Raw genomic sequence first — 20,485 nt, forward strand, 5'->3', positions numbered from 1 at the left:
AAAGTTGAATATTTTCTATGAAACCCCAGATGTCCAAATTCTCTTATGGATATTCCAAGCAACCATGGGCTGGAGCTGAGTGCCAGCTGCTGTCTCCCCCAAGTCCTCTACCCAGAGTTGGGTGAGCTCCTCCATTTGTTTTTCCTCATCATGTTGCGAGCGGCCTCCTCTCCCTTCCTTTGCCCTGGTAGACATTTGTGTTTGTGACTCTAGACTGGCTTCCTGCAAACACTGTCTCCTGCCCTGCAGATATATTCTTGGGGCTGAGGGTCACAACAAAATTGTCCACCTGCTTGAAATGAGAAAGAGAGAAAAATTTGGGGAAATCAAATACAAATGAATTCCTTTGGAAATTATCTCGTAACTTGTGGGAGGCTCCTTTGAGGCCACGCAAATACCCAGCCACTATCTGAGGCTGATACCATGTCAGCCAACATCCTACACTCGGCAGATTCCTTCTGCGTTCTCTGCACAGCCTGTACTTACGGAATGTCTGAGGCTGTGAGCCCGAGTGTGGGCTACACATAAAGTCCTTCAGTGGCCATACACCTCTGGGTCAATAATTTATGCTAATGCTGCAATTCACCCTACTGACCTCGCTTCTGGAGCATGTCAGAGAACTGGACACCCAGAGATTAAATTGCCCCTGGAGAGGCGTGGGTGATAGCAGCCACAAAGGGAGAGAGTAGGAGAGGTTCGAGTTCAGAGCACACCGCTGAGACACAGCCAGCAATGAAGGCCACCCTTTAACTTGGCTGCAAGGTTTCACTCTGAAGAAGAGCCTGGGGCTCTCAGCAGTGAAATACAACCTGGTGTTAGGCTGAGCGTGTTCCCATCCTTTCCGCTATGACAAGTCTCTGGGGGGAGTTCCTTACACACAGGGCCATTGGGCCAGGTAAGGAGTGACCAAAACAGCCCTAGATGCAAGGCCCAATATGTGCCCCTTCTGTGCTGTGTGATCTCAGGTAAGTTGCTTTGTCTCTCTGAGTCTCCATTTTCATCTCTGGAAGATAGAGGAGGCAATGATGCTTCTCTCACAGCAGAGTAAACAGGGATGTTATATCCCGGGGGACTTCCGGGGCTCCTGTCCCAGCCCTGCATCCCTCCCTGACATCCTGCTGACTGCCCAAGTCATCATACTCAAGTCCTCCCTCTCCCTCGCCCTCCATGCCTACTCAAGCCACAAGTATTACCTGAGCACCCCCTTTGTGCCAGGCACTGGCAGTACAATGGTGAACAAAACAGATCCCTCCCCGCCCTTGTGGAACCAACATTACCCTCTTTGTGTCTTTAATGCTTGTACCTTCACCTCTGGCTATTTTGATCCAAGCCATCTGTCTCTTGCCTGGATTCTGTAACATCTTGCACACTACAGCCAGAGTTCTTCCTGGAAACACACATCTGATGGTTAAAGACCTTCTGTGGCCCCTAGAATAAAATCAAAGCTCACTGTGCTCCAGCCATCGTAGCCTCTTCTGTGTCTCTGAAAGGGATCTAGCCCTGTCCCACCTCTGGAGATTGCCCTGGCTGTTCTCCATCTGGTTTCCTTTTCTTAATATGACATCATCTTCTCAGGTGTCACTCTTGACACCTCCTTCTCCAGCTGGCTCTCCTTAGTCCTTGCTGCTTCCCCATCACAGCCCTGGTGATGATGCTGGTGCTGATAGCCAGTGTGCCTGTCATGCTTTCAGTCCACCAGACTCTGTCCTAAGCCTCTTTTGTTATAGTGACACATTTAGTTCTCACAACAGCTCTGTGAGAGAAACTACTCACAGTGTGCCCATTCCACAGATGAGAGAACCAAGGCAGAGAGCAAAGTGGCTAAGTTAGGGCTTCACAGTACTACAGTGTTATGCCTGTGGGCACTCAGTCGTGACCCCCATGGAGGGTGAGACTCTGTCTTGTTCATCTCTGCATTCCCAGCACACAGAGCCTGGCACATCAATAGATGCTCAATGAACTCTCATAGATTGATGAATGGCTGTCTTGCTGAAACAAATGAGCTAGTGATGTTCTGAAATCCCTACTGCAACTTCTTGGGTTCACCTGAGCATGAGGAATTCTTATTCTTGCTCTTCGACTATGAGTTGGCTCTGCCCAAGGGAGGAATCTCTCTCCTTGCCCTGGAAAGCCCCTGCAGCATCTCTTGCTGGGGAATGCAGGCGTGGGAGGATGGTCCTTGCCATCATTTGTTTTTCTCAGCGTTGGCTTTTCTCCTATACAATCTGCCCCTGGCAGCCAACAGTACAGTTCAGTACTGTTGAGGGTATTTCTGGCTGTGAGGGCTCCTGAGGTTTCCCCATGTGCTGAGACAAAGGGAATTTGCCCAACCAGGGCTCTGCCAGGGGCCTTTGTGGAATATTAGACATGGTATGATAACAAGAGAGCCATGTTACATCATTACAGCTTCATAGTTAATTTAGGAGCTTGTCGGGATGAGGAGTGTGGCTGCTTGGCCTTTAGAGGCTGCCAAGGGTAGCTTCTGAAGGTGAGCTTCTTTCAAGACCCAATGTGAAAATGAACCGTTGCTGTGAGTTCTGCAGGAATTTGGTTGGTGGGATGGGCTGATTCTAAGGAGTCACTTCAGAGCCTGCAGTCTGAGGTGGACAGAGCTTACTTTAAATCCCACCCTAGTTACTCCGTAGCTATAGGATATGACAAGATAGTATATTGTATTGGTCTGTTCTTGTATTGCTGTAAAGAAATACTTGAGACTGGGTAATTTATAAAGAAAAGAGGTTTAATTGGCTGATAGTTAGGCAGGCTGTATAGGAATCATGATGCTGGCATTTGCTTGGCTTCTGGGGAGGCCTCAGGAAACTTACAATCATAGCAGAATGCAAAGGGGAAGCAGTATCATCTTACATGGCCAAAGCAGGAGCAAGAGAGGCTGGCGGGGGAGGTGCCACACACTTAAACAACAACCAGATCTCATGAGAACTCACTCACTATCATGAGAACAGCATCAAGAGAGAAATCGGTCCCCATGATCCAATCACCTCTCTCCAGGCCCCGCCTCCAACACTGGGGATTACAATTGACCATGAGATTTGGGTGGGGACATAGATCCAAACCATGTCAGATATGATATATGATGTGATAGATAATACAACACAATATACTGTATTATATTGTGCTATACTGTGTGGTGCAGCACACCCAGGATTTCTCAGTTGGAGAGGGGTGAAATTGTCAAGAGCACAAACTCAGGAGGCAGGTGCCTGCATTCAAATCCCCGCTCTGCCATTGATGAGCTTTGCAACCGTTGGCCTTGTCCCATCACCTCCCTGAGCTTCAGTTTCCTCACCTATAAAGTGGTAATAATAACAGAAGTCACCTAACTGTATTATTGGGATGACAGATGAAAGCATGTGTTTGGAGGCTGGCAGGTGTGTGGTAGAGAGAATGAAATTTGGAAAGGTGCAACCTGATGTTTAAATCTTGGTGTTGCCACCACACACATTGTATGTGTGGCTTTAGGGGAGTTTTTCAGCTCTCTGAACCTCACTTTCTTCATCTGCAAAATAGAAATATTGATTCCAATCTACCTTGCAGAGCTGTTATAAGAAAATATCATAATGCATATAGGGTCCATAAAGGGTTGAATTGTATTCCTCCCTCCAAATTCATATGTTTAAGTTCTAACCCCCAGGACTTCAGAATGTGACTTGATTTGGATACAGGGTCATTGCGGATGGAATTAGTTAAATTAGGATGAAGTCATAGTGGAGTAGAGTGGGCCCCTAATCCAATGTGACTGGTGTTCTTAGAAAAAGGGAAAATTTGCACACAGACTTGAACACAGGAGAAAGGACATGGGAACAGGAAGGCAGAGATCAGGGTGGTATTTCTATGAGCCAAGGAATGTCAAAGATTGCTGGCAAACCACCAGGAGCTTCAGGAGAGGCCTGGAACAGATTCTCTCACAGACCCCCAGAGGGAACTAATCCGGCCAGCACCTTGACCTTTGACTGCCAGCCTCCAGAACCAGGAGAGAATAAATTTCTGTTGTTTAAGCCACTTGGTTTGTGGTACTCTATTGGCAGCCCGGCCTAGCACAGAGCCCAGCAGAAAGTGAGTGCTCACTGCATAGTTCTTGTTTTGTCATTCCTATGACCAGCACGTTCAGTCCTGTGATACCTGGGAAGCTTGTGGTGGGTCCAGAATGGGTCAGAACCCAGCACACAGCTGGGCTGTGTGATGTGGGTGAGTTGCTTTCACACTCTGGGCCCTCAATGCCCTTATCTGTAAAACAAAAGCTCCACCTGATCAGAATAATGAATGAGACCCTTCGCATGCAGGTTTTACCATGGCTTCACTGTGCACTGTCATCTCAAGCCCTCACCATGGCCCATGCATCACCATCCTCCCCACTTTATAGATGGGGACAACGAGGCTCACAGAGGGAAGAAGTCACTTGCCCAACATTGCACAGAAGCCAAGTGGCAGGGATGGGGTAAGATGGTAGACCGTCCATGCTAAGGCCTGCCCTTGGCCATAGAATACTGGTGAGGGTGGAAAGGAAGGACGGCAGAGGGACCGGTGACCTCAGATTCTCTTCCAAGCCTGAAGACATTGGCCACATTCTTCTCATTTCCTCCTCTGGGCTTCTTCAGAATCTTCCTTGCAGGCTCACATCTCTCTGGAAGCTCTTGGAATCCTGCCTGTTCAGAGGGAGGGGTCACCAAGCCCCCTTCAGACTCACGGGTGGAATAATCAAGCACATATGCCTTGGAAAATGGGCTGGGGGATCCCCAGCCCCCCAACCCGTTTCACACTCAGATGCAAGCAACACCCTCAGTCCCCAGGGCTCCCAGCGCTTTCTCATTCCATTTGTATCAATGTGCCCCACACATGTATGAGCCAAGTTCTACTTTTGGGGGAAAGAAAAAAATCTATTTCTTTCTGCATCTTGGCATCTGTTTTTCCCAAAGTGCCAAGGAAATTCCATCTCTGATAAATGACAGGCAGCCACCAGAAAAGCTCGGATGTTTATTCCCTGCTGGGGAGAGGAACGGGGCTCGGACCCTCTTCTCAGCATCCTGGAGAATGCATTTCCTCCATTTTCTGGAGGGGCTGGGAGTAAGGCCTTCTCTTTTCTCTCTCCAGACGACCTCTGCTCAGACCTGGAGACCCTTCCAGAACAGTTTCTGATGGATTCTGGAGTCCGACAGACCTGGGTAGCAAAGTACCCTGGACTTGGTAAATGTCTGTTTCCATCAATATCATTCATTCTTAAGATACCACTGCATGCACAGGCTGTCTGCTGAGCCTGTACCTTGTGCCGGTCTCTCTAACTGCCTTAAACATCACTTCACTTACTTCCGCAAAAAAACCCAGAGGAAGCAGAGTGATACCTCATTGTATAGGCAGGAAAACTGGGGCTTCAAGAGAGGCTGAATCGTGTTCCTATGGACAAGAAGCTAATAAGTGGTAGGTCATCAGCTAAGTGATACCACTAATAAGTAGTATTTGAATCCAGATGGGTCTGATCTGATTCCCAAGTCTGAGCTCGTAAAAAGTCTAGATCATCCTCCTGGCTAACACGGTGAAACCCTGTCTCTACTAAAAGTACAAAAAATTAGCCAGGAGTGGTGGCAGGCGCCTGTGGTCCCAGCTACTCTGGAGATGGAGGCATGAGAATGGCATTAACCCGGGAAGCGGAGCTTGCAGTGAGCCAAGATCACGTCACTGCACTCCAGCCTGGGCGACAGAGCGAGACTTCATCTCAAAAAAAAAAAAAAAAAAGAGAAAAAAAAGAAAAAGTCTATACCATCCTTCTTTCTAAGTATGGTGGGTTGAATAATCCTCCTCTGCCCTACCAAAGCTGTCCACGTTCAAATGCCTGGAACCTGCAAATATGGTACATTAAGCATAGTAAGAGGTACTTGGCAGATGTGAGTGAGTTAAGGATCTTAAGATGGGATATTATCCTGGATTCTCCAAATGGGCCCACTGTCATCGCAAGGATCTTCATAAAAGGGAGGCAGGGAGGGCCTGAGTCAGTAGCAGGAGATACGATGATAGAAGAAGAGGTTGGAGTGACGGAATGCAGGCAGGAAAGGGAGGGGCCGGGAGCCAAGGCATGCAAGCAGCTTCTAGAAGCTGGAAAAGCAAGGAAGCAGATTCTCCCTGAAGCCTCCAGCAGGAACCAGCCCTGCAGACTTCTTGATTTTACACTTCTGATTTTCAGAACTGAATAGAATGAACTTACTCTTTTTTTTAAGCCAGTAAGTTTGTGGTCATATGTTACTGCAGCCGTAGGAAACTAATATACTAAGCATGGACAAAAAAAAAAAAAAAAAGGAAAGATACTAAAAGAGTAAGTGAATGCCTGGAAAGGTGAATGAATCAATGACACATAGTGGCATCAATGATTGCTTGCCTTTGACATCCCAGTGGGTCACTGTCTTCTCTACATCCCAGGACCCATGACAGAGTGGTTGGCATTACCACTAGACCTGTAGCCCTTCACTTATTTATACTGTTGTTTAATCTTAAATCTTTTTTTTGCAGAGATGGGGACGTTTGTAAACTTCCTACAATGGTATACCTTACATACTGTCAAGTACAAAATCAATAAATTTTTACAAACTTACAGAGCCATGGAACCATTGCCAAGGTCAAGATACAGGCCATTCTTATCACTCCAGAAAGTTTCTTTGCATTGCTTCCTAATTGATACCCCTGTCACCAGAGATTAATTTGCCTGTCCTTGAACTTCATATGAATGGGATCTTGCTCTGTCTTTTCTTTTGTGCCTGGCTTCCTTTGCTCGATGTTATATCCATGAGATTTATTCACGTTGTCGCATATATCAGCAGTTTCTTTCTTGTTCATTTGATTTTAATCCTTTCTCCTTTTGAAGGACACATGGCTGATTTTCTCCAGTTTGGGATCCTAATGAACAGAGGTGCTAGCGACATTCTAGTACAAATCTTGTGGGAGATTTAAGCACTCATTTCTTGTAGGTGTATACCCAGGAGTGGAATTGCAGGGTCCTAGGTAGGTGAATGTTTCGCTTCAGTGGACAACACCAGTCCTCCAGCCTGAATCTAACTTGAGGAATGCCATCCTTGCCCGCAACAGCTTTCTCTCCAACAGATCTGCCCGCATCTCCACATTGTGTGGGTCACAATGCTTAGGAGACAAGGAGGCCCAATAACTCCTCACATCCCAGTCCAGGAACGCCTCATCTGACCTGGTGGGTTTGAGAGATGTGATGTAGGAGAAGGTGGGGACAAAGGGGGTACCCAGTCTTCTTTTCATGTGGGCTCATTTGCTAACCAACAAATGGACTTGTTGCCCAATGCACATAAAAGCCAACAACTATGGCACTGGTTTTTGAGAAAAGAAATACTTTATTGTAAACCTGGCTGGCAAGGAGACAGAAGTCAGGCTCCCCAGTTTGGGACCTGGAGCAAAGTTTAAGGGATCAGAGGGCAAGGGAAAAGGTTTAGGAGTGGTGGGTTGGCGGGGTCTGATTAAAGGGCTTTGAATTTGACCATTTATAGTAAAGTATGTTGAGGCAGATTTTAACCCTGGATCTTCTGGGCCAGTAGACCCCTCACTTCTGAAAGAGTTCCAGAGTTCAGGTCCTGGCCATGTCCCAGTCTTCTTGGTTCCGAGGGGAGGAATCATGGTTCCAGGTGCTGTTAAAGGTCAAAGATTTTTCTATTGTGCATACCCAGGCTCTGTTACCCCAAAGAGGAGTCTACTTTTTTTTTTTTGGTACAGACAGGATCTTGCTATGTTTCCCAGGCTGGTCTTGAACTTCTGGTTCAAGTGACCCTCTCATCTTGGCTTCCCAAAGAGCTGGGATTATAGGCATGAGCCACTGCACCCACCCTACTCAGCATTTTGTCTTCAACAGAGCAAGCCCAGTGTGGGCTGGTGCCAAGGTTACATGTTTTTTCTATGTGGGACCCTCCCATTTGCTGAGTTGATGAGGCAGCAGTTTGGAGTTTAGGTGAGTGTGAGGTGGAGACATGTCCCAAACTTAAATCATCAGCACACCAGCCTCGCAATTTTTCCCACATTTGCCATTTTTCTTGGAATTGATTTACTTTTTTACTAAAAATGGTTTATTTAGGAAGTTAACTTACCTGCAAATATGAAATCAATATGACTTTCCCTAAATAGAGGTTAATCACTACAAACACTTCAAACCAAGACAAGATAGATCAGTTCTAGCTAGGCACCATTACCTGCCTGGGATTTTACACCTGCGGCCTCTCTCTGTTGTAAAGGCAGATTAGCAAGCATTTGAGAGGTGTTGAAGCTCTATTAGCACCAAACTGAGATTTTTTTATTGATGTCATCAGAGATATTGAAAGAAAATTAAAAGTGAATGCTTTTCTCACTTTATGATAGAATGGTATTTAACACTGGAACTTTCCTTATGCTTAGATGGCTTCTACACTTTGAGAAACACTGATGTATTGAAAAGCCTCCTGGTTGGGAGTCAGATCTGTGTCCAAATGCTTTGCTAGCTCTGTAATATTGGATCAGTGACTTCAACTCTCTGAGCCTTAACTCCTTCATTTGTGCAGTGGGATGATCATAGCACCTGCCTCAGAGGCCTGTGAGTGTGAATGTAGAACTCAGTAAATGACTCTGCTCTTGGTAGTTTTGTGATGGGGTCATCTAATGAATCTTATGTCTAAAGATTGATGCCAGCAGTGGGAATGGACATCCCAGACGTTTCTACATTGAGATTCTTAGGGTGTCTGCTCCTAAGCAAAATCCTGTGTTGACTTCAGCAAAGTTCTTTGACATTTTGGGGGAATGTTTATTGCCCTTGGGATTCTGCCAAGGTTAAATGGAGAACGTGGTCCCAGTGAAATTCACACACTTTGTCATTGGCTCACGGGCACAGATACTAAATCTGATCCAACAGAGAGTAAGCAGGATCTCCCCCATGCATCTGGTCTTACGGAGGTGGTGATGTGTTGGGGCAGGAGATTCCCTGTCAGACCTACCTATGTCCCAGCCCAGTTTCACTGTCTATTTGCTGCAGTTTTTTGGTTTTTTTCTTTTTCCTTTTCTTTTTCTTTTCCTTTTTTTTTAATTTTATTTTTTTATTTTTTTAAGACAGAGTCTCGCTCTGTTGCCCAGGCTGGAGTGCAGTTGCATGATCTTGGCTCACTGCAGGCTCCGCCTCCTGGGTCCAAGTGATTCTCCTGCCTCAGCCTCCACAGTAGCTGGGACTACAGGTGCCCACCACCACGCCCAGCTAATTTTTGTATTTTTAGTAGAGGCTGGGTTTCACCATGTTGACCAGGCTTGTCTCAAACTCCTGACCTCAAATGATCCACCCACCTCGGCCTCCCAAAGTGCTGGGATTATAGGCATGAGCCACTGTGGCCGGACTCTTTGCTGTGTGCTTTAGGGGATGTCACTTCTCCTCTCTGGGTTTCAGTTTGTTCATCTTGTAAATGGGGATATTTGAACCTTACATGGTGATATGAATGATAAGATGAGATGAAGCACAAAATACAATAACCAAGTATTTAATAGACAAAAATCATTACTATAATTGTTCTTTCTTGAGGAAGCCATAGGCTGCATTTAAATGTTCTGCAGAGCTGACTCTGCCTCTTGGACTCATGATCATCCTAAATTTTTGTTTCAGAAAGACCCTCCCCCGCACCACTCCAACTCCTCAATTTTCATTCTATTCCAGATGTTTGCTTGTGTGTTCTCCACTGCCCAAAACTAGGTGGTCATTCTGCAACAGTTATAACTTGAGGAAGACATTTTTTTTGTGTGTGCTTAAAATGACCAAAACACAACTCAAGTGGACTTTCTAAAAAGAGAATAATTTATTTTGGCTCACAGACATCAAAATTCACAAGGGATTGCTTCAGGTATGGCTTGATCCAGGCTCAAACAAGGCTCATGAGATCTTAGTTTCTCTGCATCTCTACCTTCCCCTAGGCTTCAGCTGCCCTGATGGTAGCAAGATAGTGCCAGGAGGCCAAACTCACTTCTCCCAGATGCCCAAATCCACAAGAATCTAGAATCTTTCTCTCCCAGCCAAAGGCTTATTATTTCTGATTAAAATACCTGCTTGTTTCTGAACCAATCACTGTGGTGGGAGAGGGATATGGGCCAAGTTGATTGGCTTAGGCTAGGCAGGACCTATTTTTGGAGGTGAGTCTAGGGTCAACCCCATGCAAACCCCACTGTTGGATGAAATGTGGATTCTGGAGAGCATCAATGCTAGAAGAGGGTGAGGGGTAAAATGATCCTGGGGTGCAATCAACTGATGTCCCATCGTTTTATTCAAATAAATAACAAATTTTCCATTAGAAACTCAGCAATGCAGCAGGATTGAAGGAGACTCTCTCTCTCTCTTTCTGTCTCAACTCATTCTCAGTGCCCTGTTGCCTGAAAATAACAAGGTTGAAGTCAGAGTGATGAATGGGGGCAACATTGACTCGGCACTGATTTTGCCTGGAAGCTGTAGCTATTTTGGGCTCCTGCTGAGCCCTGGTTTAGCTTAGCTGGTTAGACAGCAGGGCTCACGAGGTCAAGGGTATGAAGAAGTAGTAGAAACACGGGATTGGAGGCAGAAGTCCTGGATCCTGATCATGCTCTGCCACTTTTCAGCCAGAAACTTGGAGCAAGTCACATATCTTCCCTGGATCACCATCTCCATGTCTCCCTCAAATGCCCTTTTATCCTGCCCCATCTCCTCCATTAGGTCACCCCTACATATCTCTTATCCCAAGACTGACTTCCCATCCCAAGACTGCATGGGATGCCCCTCCGTGTGCCTATACAGCCTTAGACTTCTGAGTTCAAATCCTAGTTATCCCACTTATTTACTGAATGACTCCGGACAAGTTTATCAATCTCATTGTGTCTCAGTTTCCTTGTCTGTCAAATGGGGATACTGTGACTAGTACCTATCTCATGGGGAGATCTCATGGGCAGTGGGCCAGTGAACAAAATATCATCTGTATTTACAGCCACTCCTCATTGCTCACATTACTGCCTGAACTCTGCCTCCTGTCAGATCAGTGGTGGCATTAGATTCTCATAGGAGCACAAACCCTAGTGTGAACTGTAAATGCAAGACATGTAGGTTGCACAGGCCTTATGAGAATCTAATGCCTGATGATCTGTCACTGTCTTCCATCACCTCCAGATGGGTCCGTATAGTTGCAGGAAAACAAGTTTGGGGCTCCCATTGATTCCGCATTGTGGTGAATTGTATGATTATTTCATTATATGTAACAATGTAATAATAATAATTGAAATAAGGTGCACAATACACGTAATGCACGTGAATCATCCAGAAACCATCCCCCCGCCGCCACCACCGGGTCCGTGGAAAAATGGTCTTCAGTGAAACCAGTCCCTGGTGCCAGAAAGGTTGGGGACCACTGTTCTAGGGTATTCCCCTAGCTCTGCTGAGAGCACAGAATTGCAAACTTTGGCTGTCCATGGGCCTCGACAGAAACATCAAGTTTGAAAGGTCACTGTGAGCTGGTAGGAGGCTTCATCTGTGACTGATTTGAGTGGTGCCAAAGTTACTCCCCTTCTTGAAATCCCATTCTTGGCTCTCTCTGTTTCCTGCCCACCCAGAGCTTGGAGTTTAGGAAGATTCTGACATGCAAACATCTGCATAAAAATCCACAGTCACCGGCTTTAACGATCTCATTAGACTGGCAGCATGTAGGGGAACAGGGCACAAGACAATTTTCCAGGGTCATGGATGGAGGAATGAAGAAGTCAGAGAGAGGCTACCTCCCTGGGTGAGAGGAAAGGTAGCCAAAGAGCACACTGTTGGTTTTGCCCAGAGCTTGACTGGCAGTGACTCTGTAAATTTGGTTGGCAGTGTTGATATAACACCCCAAACAAGGTCCTCGCTATTTGAGCAGCACATTAAAGACCCAAGGGAGGTTATTTTACTTGGCAGCTTCCCCACAGGGTGGCCAAGAAGCTGAAGGCAGAGGCTATGCTCCCAAAGCCTTCTTGTACTGGAAAGGGGAGAATAAGCCCCGCAGAACCTGTGGCAGGTAGCTTGCTTTTCTCTCCCCAAAGGCATTCTCAAAGCTGTATGCTGGCAGTGTTCTCTAGCCAAAGAAAATGTCCTGGATGTATGTGTGTGAGCTTGTATGTGTGTCTTCCAAACAAGAACCACCTTTCAGCCTTACCTTTATTTTTTTTTCTGTTATGGGTTAGTTTTAGCACAATTTACTGCTTAGCTAAGTTAGGAAAGTCACTTAATGCAGGCCCAGCACTATGCTGTGTACTCCCAACACACAGAGAGAGAAACAAGAATATAAGTGATCATGATGACGTTGATGACGGTGATGACAAAGACAGTGACAAGACAATAATGATGATGATGGTGATGATGTAAATATTAATGCTGATGATGATGGCAGGGATGATGATATTGACAATAATGCTGACGATGATGATAATGAGACCAAAAGTCTGTTGCCCGTTACTCTTCTAAGTGCTTTAATTTAATTTACTAATTTATCTAAGTCCCACAATCACCCTCTGAGAAAGGATCTATGATCATTGAATCCATCACTTGCTAATTGTGTACTGCTGGGCAACTTATTTCATCTCTCAGAGACTCAGTGACCCTATCTATACAATGGAAATAAAAATAGCAGTTCTGGGTAACACGCTTAGTCAATGTCTGACATGATGCCAGTGTTCAAGAGATAAAAGTGATTCTTATGGAGCCCCACTTGATCCCCCTGTCAACTCTGTGAAAGAGGAAGTATTCTTCTGACCCTGATTTTACAGAATGGTAGCAAGTTCTCCCAGCTAGGAATGGCTGAGCTGGGACTCAAAGCAAGTCACGGGATTTCGGTCCTGTGGGCTTTTGCAGAAGCTGTTTTAGGCATCTCTGCAGGGCTAGTTCTGATCCACAGGGGTCCCTGGGCTAAGGCTGGGCTCAAAGGTCCACATGAGACCAGGCCAGCTTCAGAGCAAACAAAGCCCTCAGCCAGGGTAAGGTTGTGCTAAGGTGGGAGAGGCTGGGGCTTTTGTGCCCATGAAATGAATCACTGGGTACCTGGACTAGTCTGGGTGACAGAGACATAAGTCACTCAAATCTCTTACCTCCCGTCCAGGAAGGTCGGTGGTGCGTCTTCATTTGGAGCCAAAAGAACCTAGTCTTCCAGCTCTGCAAATGCACAGACATCCATATCACTAGAACTACACCATTTATTATGGTGGCCACTGGCCACGTATGGCTATTGAAATATGGCGAGACTGCAGTAAGGTGTGCTGGACATGGAAATACACATCAGATTTTTAAATCTTTATATGAAAAGAAGTGAAATATCTCATTAATAATGCTTCACACTTACGTTGAAATGACATTTTAGATCTAATAGATTAAATATATTATCAAAATTAATTTCACCTGTTCCTTCTTCGTTTTTTCCACATAACTTCTAGAAGATTTTAGGTTATATATATGGCTCATATTGTACTTCTCTGCTCTATACTTTATGGTCTACTGAGGTGATTAAACAGCTGGATTAACAGTTTCCATCCTGGAGTCAAACAAACTGAATTCAAATCCCCATTTCACCTCTAACCAGCTGTGTGAACTTAGGCAAGTTACTTCCCTTCTCTGGACTTCGGTGTACCTGCTTGTAAAATAAAGGTAAATATTTGGGAAGAATTTTGTCAAACTGTATGATTTTAAATAAGAATTCTTTTTATTCTTAAACAAAAAAGAAATACTATCAGAAACACTGACAAATATTATTGATGAGGAATTCTACTTGTCTTGAGAAAGAATAGGCTTTGAATTCAGTCAGTTCAAACCCAGCCAAAAGCACAGAGCTGCACCATTGTTAAGAGTTAATATATCATTTCTAGGGTTTTTGGAAATCCTGAGGGCTCCCTTGGACCCTAGAGGGCTGTCAGAGACCTCTAAGAAGCTGGGACTATGGGAGAGGAAGGAGGACTATGATCTCTTTCAATATTCACACCTTATAGACAGGGGAATGGATGACCAGAGAGGTTAGGTAACTTGTTTAAGGTCACACAGCAAGTAGGTGGCAGACTAGGCCCTGCCAGGGTCTGTGCTCATGATCACTTGCTATACTTTGTCATCACACCCAATTATCACAAAGGTCCTATTTTTAGCCCTATTTAAAGATGAAGAAACAGGATCAGAGAGGTTAAGGCACTTGTCTGTGGTCACACAGCAGCAGGTGGCATTCAGTGCCAGATATACTGGGCTAAAGAGTATCCCCCAAAATTCCATGTCCATCTGGAACCTCAGAATTGGATCTTGTTTGGAAATAGAGTCTTTGCAGCTGTAACTAGTTAAGTTGAGGACGTACTGGATTCAAGTGGGCCCTAAATTCAGTGACTAGTGTCCTTATTAAAGAAAACAGAGACATGCAGACACACAGAGAGAATGCCACGTGAAGAGAGAGAAAAAGATTGGGGTTACACCTCTACAAGCCAGCAAATGCCAAAGATCACCAGCAACTGCTAGAAGCTGGAAGAGGGGCACGGAACAGATTTTTCCTCAGAGCCTCCTGAGAGGACCAGCCATGCCACCATCTCGATTTTGGACTTCTGTCCCACAGAGCTGTGAGAGAATAAATTTTTGATGCTTTAAGCCACCCAGTTTGCAGTAATTTGTTACAGCAGCTTTAGGAAGCTAATGCACCAGGTGCTATGGTGTGAAAGTTCGTGTCCCCCCAGATTCACAAGCTAATGCCCTAATCTTCAATGGGAAGTGTTTCGTTCATGAATGAAATTAGAGATCTTGCAAGAAGAGACAGGAGATAGCTTGCTTCTCTCTGTCTCTCTGTCTCTCTCTCTCTTTCTCTCTATCTCCGTCTCTCTCTCTCTCTCTCGCTGCCATGGAAAGACACAGTGAGAAGATCAGGAGTCGGGTCCTCCACAGACACTGGATCTGCTGGCGCCTTGATCTTGGACTTCTCAGACTCCAGAACTATGAAAAATAAATGTGTGTTGTTTAAGCCCCCAGCCTAGAGGGCTAAGACACAAGACATGGCACCCTTGCTGCTGCTTCACTGTCAAAGCCCCAGCTCATCCCAGGGCGCTGTTGAGATGTCCCCCTCCCATCCTCAGCCCAGACCCTCCCACCAGCCACCAGCCTGAGCAGCTGCGCAGCCTCAGAGTGGCCCCACTGGCTCTGGGCTATGAGAAAGGCCTTCTGCTCCAGGCATGGTGAGTTCTTGCAAATTACTGTTTTCAGTTGAAAAGAGGCTCCAGAGGGCTCTTCAGCTGCTCAGCAGGAGACATGAGGACTCTTGAATTAACTCAGAGAATCAGAAGCTTCCATGGCTGATGGCCAGGAGGCCCCCCACCCTCCCTTGCCTTCATCCTATCCCTTGGTCAGGCCTGGGAGAAGTGGTGCTTCTCAGGGGTTCCCACAAGACCAGCCTTGGTGGAGGCCAGATCCAAGTCACCTGTGAACTGATTGCCAGGTGAATGCTGGGATCAGGGGATGCTGAATGAGGCTCTGCTGTTTCCAGGGGGTCAGCATCCTTCTTACTCCTATGGTGAAGGGGCCTGAGTGTGCTTCCTGTCCAGCCAGGAGTCCTGTCACTGGTCTGCACACACAGTGGGCCTTTATTTGATCCAATCAGAAGTCAGGAAGCCATTGAGGAAGAGCTGATTCCTGGCTCAGTCTGTGTGTGTGTGTGTGTGTGTGTGTGTCAGGGACTATCGGGGGTTTGAACACCCTTGCCCTACCAGGTGATCTGGCATAAACTCACCTCTATCTCCACCTTAGTTTGGGCCATTCTCCCCGAAGCCTGCTGTGCATTCATCCAACCACCAACCACGGAGCAACCATCTTGCTCCTTGAAAGTGGAGTGTTTGCCAGGCCGCATTATGCACTTGACAGCGTTATCTCACGTGATCTTTACAAATCCCTGTGCTGAATTATGATCACTGTCCCCACTTGACAGATGACAAAACCGAGGCCCAGTCATTTGCCCAAGTTCCCAGAGCTGACAAGTGGCTGAGCAGGATTTGGATGTTAGTCTGTCTTGCATCAAAGTCCACAGTCCTTCCCGTAGTAATCTGGGCAGCTTCTCCACTTTCCACCCACATTCCCTCCCAATGTGTGTAGGCATCTTGCCCTTAAAAAATATTCAAGGCTGAAGCTGCCTTACATAGAGTGTTATAATTAAGAGACTGGGCTCTGGTGTCAGACATTTCCAGGCTTAAATCCCAGCTCTACCACCTGCCAGCGGAGTGCCTCAGTTTCCTCACCTATAAAATAGAGACAATCATGGATTTTGATTCGGGGGCTCCTGTGGAGATTTGGTGAGGGAATATGGGAACAGCCTGGCACTTAGTACATGAGTCTCCACATGGTGGCCAGAGTCTGATGTGATTGCTGGACAGTGTCCTCAAAACCAAGGAAGCTAATGAACACTGGATCATTCTTACTGCCAGTGTTTGCTCATCCCACAAAATGTCTTTGAACTCCTAATTTTTAATTTTTTTTTCATTTTTTAGAGATAGGGTCTTGCTCTGTTGCCCAGGCTTGAGTGCAGTGGCACAAGCATAGCTCACTGCAGCCTTCTGCCTCAAAGGATCCTTCTGCCTCAGCCTTATGAGTAGCTAGGACTACAGGTGCAAGCCACTGCACCTGACTAACTTTAAAACATGTGGGGTTTATTTGCAGAGATGGGGTCTTGCTTTGTTGCCCAGGTTCGGCCTAGAACTCTGGGCTTCAAGCAATCCTCCTGACTCGGCCTCCCAAAAGGCTTGGATTATAGGTGTGAACCACCATGCCCCGCCTCCTTGAGCTTCTAAAATGAAATGTGTCAGTCACTGTGGTAGGAGCCAGGGACACAGAGGTGAGAGAGACAGACTCGCCCCTCTCTTCACAGTGTTGATAGTGGTCTTGGAAGGGAGCTGAGCATGCATCAGCTTCCTTTTTATAAGCAGGTGATTCTTCACAGGGGACAATTCCTCCCCTGCCCAAAGAGACATTTGGCAATGTCTAGAGACAGGTTTGCTTGTCACGACTGGTGGGTGTTACCAGCACGCAGGGGGCAGGAATGCTAAACATCCTGCAATGCACAGCACAGGACAGTTCCCCTCATCAAAGAAGCATCTGGCCCAAAACGTCAGTAGTGCAGAGGCTGAGAAATGCTGGGACATGCACAAGTGAGCCCCATGAGCACTTCTGTGACCTCTGCACAGACCCCAGGGTTCCACAGACTAAAAGGGAGGAAGCATGTGCCTGCACCACCCTCATCCAACCTGCTTTCTCCCATCAGCTGCTTCCAGCCAGATAATCAGGCCTCCCCTCGGTTTAATAGGATCCAGGCCGCTGAGGCAAATGTAAAAACAAAACCCTGTGCAAATGTGTTTTTGTGTAAACACAGCAGGGGGTGGTGGTTGCCTGCAGAGAAAAAACCCTGTGTCTGGTACTTCTCAGAGCAAAAATAACCCCAATGTTACTGCTCTGGAAGCAAAGCAGGCAATGGGATGAGGGTTGTGTGGGAACCCAGGTGTTCCTGGGAGCCATCCCTGCCCCCACTGAGCCGTCCCCTGCCTCCAGGTGAACCTTTCAGGCGCCTAGGATAAGTGAGCAGGTGTTAATCCTCTTGGAAGCATCCCTTCCTTCAGGGAAGCAACCAGCATAGGAGGAAAAAAGCACAGTGGGTTATTGTTACATTTTCTTTTTCTTTTCTTTCTTTCTTTTTTTTTTTTTTTTGAGGTGGAGTCTTGCTGTGTCACCCAGGCTAGAGTGCAGTGGCATGATCTCAGCTCACTGCAAGCTCCACCTCCCGGGTTCATGCCATTCTCCTGCCTCAGTCTCCCGAGTAGCCGGGACTACAGGCGCCTGCCACCATGCTTGGCTAATTTTTTGTGTTTTTTGTAGAGACGGAGTTTCACCATGTTAGCTAGTATGTTCTCGATCTCCTGACCTCGTGATCTGCCCACCTCAGCCTCCCAAAGTGCTGGGATTACAGTCATGAGCCACTGCCCCCGGCCTGTTGTTAAATTTTCTTTAATGTTTTGTATTACCATTTACCTACAGTAAAATGCATCCATTTTAGTGTACAGTTTAGCATGTTTTCACAAATGTGTACAACCAGGTAACCTCTACTGCAATCAAGATGAACAAACGTTCCATCACCCTCAACAATTCCTCTTTGCCCCTCTGTGGTCAATCCCTCTCTCATCTCTCGCCCCTGGCAACCACTGATCTGTTTTGTGTTGTCTTTTTTTTCTGCCATTACTAGAGTGTCATATAAATTGAATCATAATAGGCTTTGAGTCTGGCTTCTTTCACTCGGCATAATGCATAATGTCTTTGAGGTTTATCAGTGCTGCTGTGTCATCAGTAGCTGATTCCTTTTCATGGCTGAGTAGTACTCCATCGTATGGAGGCACCACAGTTTGTTCATTCACCATTTGGTTGCTTTCATTTTTGGCAATTACGAATAAAGTTGCTATAAATATTTGCATACAGGTTTTTGCCCGAGTGTGGGTTGTCATTTCGCTTGGGGAAATACCTAGGAGTGGACATTTAACTTTTTAAGAAATGGTCAAGCTGTTTTCCAAAGTGGCAGTATACCATTTTGCATTCCCACCATGGATGGACGGGAGTTCCAGTTGCTCCACATCCTCTCCAGCACTTGGCATTAGTTTTTGTTTTTTGTTTTTTTATTTGAGCCATTCCAGTACAATGTGTGTGTACTGGAGTTTAAAAACCTCCTGTCTAGACAATTAGAACAGCCCACATGAAAGTGATTAGAGGGGACTGGAAAAAATCAGGTGCGTGGTGGCATCTCATTGTGATTTTAATTAAAGCACGGGTTGTTGAGATCTGTGGTCCTGGTGCTGCTCTTAGCAGCAGCTGGCAGGAGGCAGCTGATGTCAGTCATAAGCACGAGTTCTGCAAGCCATCCCAGCTCTGCCGCTTGCTGAGTTTATCACCTTGCATCCATTATTCAGTGCTCTGAGCCTCAGTTTACTCCTCTGTTAAATGGGGCTTGTATTAGTATTTCTCACTGGTAATATTATGAGGCATAGAAAATTTAGTATGTATATATATGTAATATATATTATGTGTATTATTTTATATAGATATATTTTAAAAATACTAAACAGGACTGGTGTGAGAGTTAGATGAAGTAATGTGGAGAGAGCTGGCATGGTGCCTGGCCCAGTGTGAGAGCTACTGCTTGTTAGAAGTTGCCGTGATTATAGTTACTGGGCACTTGCTGTGTATTTAAAAGCAGTAACTATAGTGAGCGCAGCCAGATTTACCCAGTCAAATCCTGGCTTTGCCTACTACACCCTAGCTGTGTGACCTTGGGCAAGTTACTGAAGCTCTCTGGGCCTCTGATTCTACACCTGTAAAATGAAGATAATTATAGTGCCTGTCTCAAGGGGATTTTATATGGCACAAATGAGTTTAAATGTGAGAAGCCAGCTTCCTTTGTTCAACATTGTTCAGCCATTTATGAGGCTCAATGGCTGGGCGTGGTGGCTCACACCTGTAATCCCAGTATTTTGGGAGGCTAGGATGGGAGGATCACACTTGAGCTCAGGAGTTCAAGACTAGCCTGGGCAAACAGTGAGACCCCCGTTTCTAAAACAATAATAAGAGCCTCAAGAATGTACAAAGCTAACCTATGGTGATAGAAGTTAGAAAAGTGATGGCCCCTGGGGAGGGTGATTGCTGAGAGGGGACAGCACAGAGCCTCTAGGAGCCAGGGGAATGTTCAGAGTCTTGATCTGGGTGGGTTACTTCCTGTGCACTTGTTTTTACCATGCCACGTATAAATTCTCTCTCATTAAAAAAAAAGAAAAGAAAAAGGAAGTGTTGAGGTCCTGTGCAGAGCATTGGTGTATCAGTTTGCCAAGGTTGCTGTAACAAAACACCACATGCTGAGTAGCTTTAAAAACCAAAATTTATTATCTCACAGTTCTGGAAGCTGGAAGTCCAAAATTAAGGTGTCAGCAGGGTTGGTTCCTCTGAGGTCTGTGTGGAAAGGATTTGCTTCCCACCCCTCTCCTTGGCATAGATGGCTATCTTCTCTGTGTCTTCATAGTGTCTTCTCTCTGGATGTATCTGTCCCGATTTCCTCCTATTGTAAGGACACTTATGAAAGGGCATGGTGGTGACTAGCATCCATGGTGACCAGCATCTGAAAAGCACAACCCCTAATAAAAAGTATCAGTCACTCATTCATCGACCTATCAGCCCCATCGAATGTCTCTGCATGGTGAAACGTTGGCTCGCTTCTAGGCGTTTGCCTGACCCTTCATATCATGACAGGACTGTTCCTTGCTGTGCACTATACATCAGATACTTTACCACCTTCTCCTCAGTCACACACATCTGTCAAGATGTAAACTATGGCTGAATCATTTGACATCTACATGCCGATGGGGCCTCAATATTCTTTGTCTGCTTATTTTTACATGTAAGCCAAGGCCTATGCTATGGATCCTACACCTTCTTAGAAACTTTAAA

At 46.0% G+C, this 20,485-nt stretch overlaps 1 protein-coding gene across 2 annotated transcripts in view; it reads left to right on the forward strand.

Annotated features, from left to right (window-relative positions):
- WSCD2 (WSC domain containing 2) overlaps nucleotides 1-20,485 on the forward strand; it is a 299,619-nt gene that overhangs the window by 202,193 nt on the left and 76,941 nt on the right. The window contains exon 3 of one of the 2 annotated variants that reach the window (XM_026454616.1): nucleotides 5,110-5,202. The exons of the other annotated variant lie outside the window; for it this stretch is intronic. The gene's annotated coding sequence lies outside the window, so the exon portion shown is untranslated. The remainder of the gene's footprint in view (nucleotides 1-5,109; nucleotides 5,203-20,485) is intronic. 2 annotated transcript variants of the gene reach the window in all.

Source organism: Piliocolobus tephrosceles, chromosome 10, assembly GCF_002776525.5.
Source record: "Piliocolobus tephrosceles isolate RC106 chromosome 10, ASM277652v3, whole genome shotgun sequence".
NCBI classification, from domain to species: Eukaryota; Metazoa; Chordata; class Mammalia; order Primates; family Cercopithecidae; genus Piliocolobus; species Piliocolobus tephrosceles.